Source organism: Cucumis melo, chromosome 3, assembly GCF_025177605.1.
Source record: "Cucumis melo cultivar AY chromosome 3, USDA_Cmelo_AY_1.0, whole genome shotgun sequence".
NCBI classification, from domain to species: Eukaryota; Viridiplantae; Streptophyta; class Magnoliopsida; order Cucurbitales; family Cucurbitaceae; genus Cucumis; species Cucumis melo.
Genome location: NC_066859.1, coordinates 9,337,853 through 9,341,719, shown reverse-complemented (window position 1 = coordinate 9,341,719; position 3,867 = coordinate 9,337,853).

The window sequence follows — 3,867 nt, the reverse complement described above, 5'->3', positions numbered from 1 at the left end:
ACACGTTATGATAAGTTTTTAGGTTTGTTTGAAGCTAAGTTTGTTGCACTTACACACTTAGTTGCCATTTTTTGTCATGAAGGACTTTTTTCGCACTTTATTAACTTTTCGGTAGGTTATGAGTTACGAACATACACTTATGCTTTGGTAGGTCATTTTCAATGTTTAAATGATACTTAGACACGGTTTCAACACTTTTTAGGTTTGTTTGAGACTAAGTTTGTTGCATTTACATACTTTGTTGCCATTTTGGGTCTTGAAATCCTTTTTTTCACAGTTTTTAAACTTTTTGTTAGGTTATGAGTTGCGAACTTACACTTTTGTGTTGTTAGGTCATTTGAGAGTTCAAATGATACTTAGACACGTTTCAAATACATTTTAGGTTTGTTTGAGACTAAGTTTGTTGCAATTATACATTTGGTTGCCATTTTAGGTCATAAAGTACTTTTTTTGCTCTTTTTTTTTTTTTTTTTTTTACTTTTTGGTAGGTTATGAGTTAAGAACATGCACTTAATATTTGTTAGGTCATTTTGAAAGTTCAAATGATATTTACACATGGTTTTAACACTTTTTAGGTTGGTTTGAGACTAAGTTTGTTGCATTTACATACTTTGTTGTGATTTTGGATCTTGAAGTGCTTTTTTCATACCTTTTTAAATTTTGGTAGGTTGTGAGTTACAACTTACACTTAAACATTGTTAGGTCATTTTGAACATTTTTTAGGTTTGTTTAAAACAAAGTTTGTTGCACTTACACACTTCGTTGACATGTTGAGTCTTAAATTGCTTTTTTTCACACGTTTTAAAATTCTGGTAGGTTGTGAGTTATAGCTTACGCTGAGGCATTGTTTGGTCATTTTGAAAGCTTAGACACATTCTGATCAGTTTTTTTTGGTTGGTTGGAATTGCATTTGTCTTGTGTAGAAAGTAAATTATTTAAGAAACCTTTCAAACCAGTTGTAACTAGAAGTACCGAACTATTAGAATTAATTCATTCTGATCTAGCAGATTTCAAAAACACTACCAGTAGATGTGGTAAAAATTATTATATATCTTTTGTTGATGATTTCTCTCGATTTACTAAGATCTACTTGATAAAAACAAAAGATGAAGCTAGTAGCATGTTTTTAAAATTAAGGGTAGAAACTGAAAATTAGTTAAGTAAAAAGATAAAAAGATTAAGATTAGGTAAAAGTACTCTAATAAAACTCTTAAATAATTTTGTGAGTCAAATGATATTATTATTGAATTTACTGCTTCTTACTCACCACAAAAAAATGGCATAGCAGAACGGAAAAATAGATTTCTTAAAGAAATGATGAATGCCATGTTGTTAAGCTCTGGTCTATTTGATAATATGTGGGGAGAAGTCGTGTTGTCTACGTGTTTTGTTCTTAACAGGGTTCCCTACAGAAAGCTGGACAAAACTCCTTACGAACTTAGTAAAGGATATGCACCAAATCTCTCCTACTTAAAAGTCTGGGGATGCTTGGCTAAGGTACCATTTCCTGCATTGAAGAAATCTACGGTAGGGTCTAAAACATTTGACTGCATATTTATCGATTATGCTCAAATTAGCTGCATATAGGTTTATGTGTCTAAATGATAAAATTATAAATGAATCTAGGGATGCAGAATTCTTTTAGCATATGTTTCTTTTAAAGAAATCTCTGTCTATTCCTTGTCTGTCTAGAAGTATGCATTATCCCGAAAATCCCTTAGTTGTTAGTGAAACGCTAGTTTCTGAAACTGTTAATACTTCGAACGTAAGATGTGAATTAGAACCAGGAGAAGTAAAAGACAAAGAACTGAGAAACATTTTGGACTGGATTTCTTAAGCACCTTTATAGTGGAAAGACGCAATGAAATTGACAGTAATTTCACAAGTTTGTTTTTAATAGATGAAGATCCTAAAACTTACCAAGAGGCCTTAAACTCTATAGAGTATGTGGAAGGAGACTATTACGAATGAACTGGATTCACTAACCATGAATCAAATATGGGAATTAGTAGACCTTCCTAAAGTAAGTCAATTAAGTGTAAGTGGATCTTCAAAAGTAAAACAAGACTAAATGGGTCAATAGAAAGAGATTAGTGGTAGTAGGCTATTCTCAAAAGGAAGGTATTGACTATTTTTACACCTACTGTCTTGTAACTAAGATCACCATAATTAGGCTCTTGATTGTACTAGCTGCCATACATAGTCTTCTTGTTCACCAAATGGACGTAAAAATTGCTTTTCTAAATGGTGATTTAGAAGAAGAAATTTATATCACACAACCAGAAGGGTTCAAAGTTCATAGCCAAGAAAATAAAGTATGTAAACTTAAAAAGTCTCTCTATGGTCTTAAACAAGCTCTTAAACAATGGTATGAAAAATTTAACAATACATAAACAATGAATTTAAAGTAAATTCCTCAGATACGTGTGTTTATTCAAAGTTGTTTTGAACTGGTTGCATAATAATATGCCTATATATTGATCTTTGGAACAAACATGGAGTTGATAAATGATACCAAGTTGTTTCTTTCATCACATTTTGAAATGAAAGACTTAGGAGTAGCAGACATAATTCTTGGTGTTAAAATCAGGAAGAATGAAAATGATTTGTCCCTGTGTCAATCTCACTACGTTGAGAAAATATTAAAGAAATTTGATTCCTTTGATGTTTCTCCAATAAGAACTCCCCATGACGCTAGTAAACAAAAGAATAAAGGAGACAATGTGTCTCAACCTGAATATACAAAGATCGTACGTAGTGTTATGTTTTTGATGAACTACACTAGACCTGATATTGCATATACTGTCAGTAGATTAAGTAGATATACTCATAATTCTGATAGATACCACTGGGTCACTCGACAGCTTTCGGTGTGCACGAGTCACTCGAACGTTCTCCAGCTGTTGTCGACCCATGTGCTCGTCCTTTCATTCGACGTCTTTTCCGAAATGCAGTTGGAGCTCCTCTCTTATAAATTGAGCCTCATTTCTTATTTCTTTCATCATCAGAAAACAATCCTCTCCTCTCTACCAAATTCTTTCTTCCCCCTCACTTACCTTCTCTGAGTTCTGAGTCTGGTTCTTGTTTCTACTTCTAGTTCTGACGAGTGCATGTCAGATTTAGGAAGCTGTGTTAACCTTGGGGAGCAACTGTCAACACGATTAACACCACGATCGGTCGAAATTGCTTTCCGGACAATGGTTCGTCACAACACAACAATTCCCTATTGATCGACATTCTCACATAATTCCAATAATTTGCTTCTTATCCTTTACTTTAATACGAAGTTCTTGCCATTTCATGTCATTTCCACTTCTCCTGCGGGCTGTTGCTGATATTATTCTTACCACGTTGGGCCTAAGATCTATGTTGAAGATGTTACTTTATGCTCAAGGAGGTGTTTGTATTTTTCCCCTTTTCTTTTAATGGTTCGATGACTATACGAAGCTGTTTTTATATTCTCGTCGCAAGTGAAAATATTTTGTCACTATTTAATTGTTTCAAGTAGCATCCAGTGATTCCCCATCTTATGAATATTTGAAACGAACATGGTTTTATTAATTTTGTTTCCTCTCCTGCGAGTTAGTTGTTGACTACTCTCTCTGGTGATTCAACAGGGATTGTTGTTACCAATGATGGAAATGCCACTCTCCAAGAATTGGATATTGCACATCTAGCAGCAAAAACATGTTTTCTATTAATGTTCTTTTTTTTTTTTTTTTTTTTTTTTTTCTGTTTCTTAGTAATTTTCTATTATTCTTCTCTTTATTTACCACATTAGCGTTTTTGCTTGTTATTTCCATCCTTTTTCACTTTGTTCAATGCTTTACCGACCTAGCATGACACGACTCCTTTGCTGCTGACAGT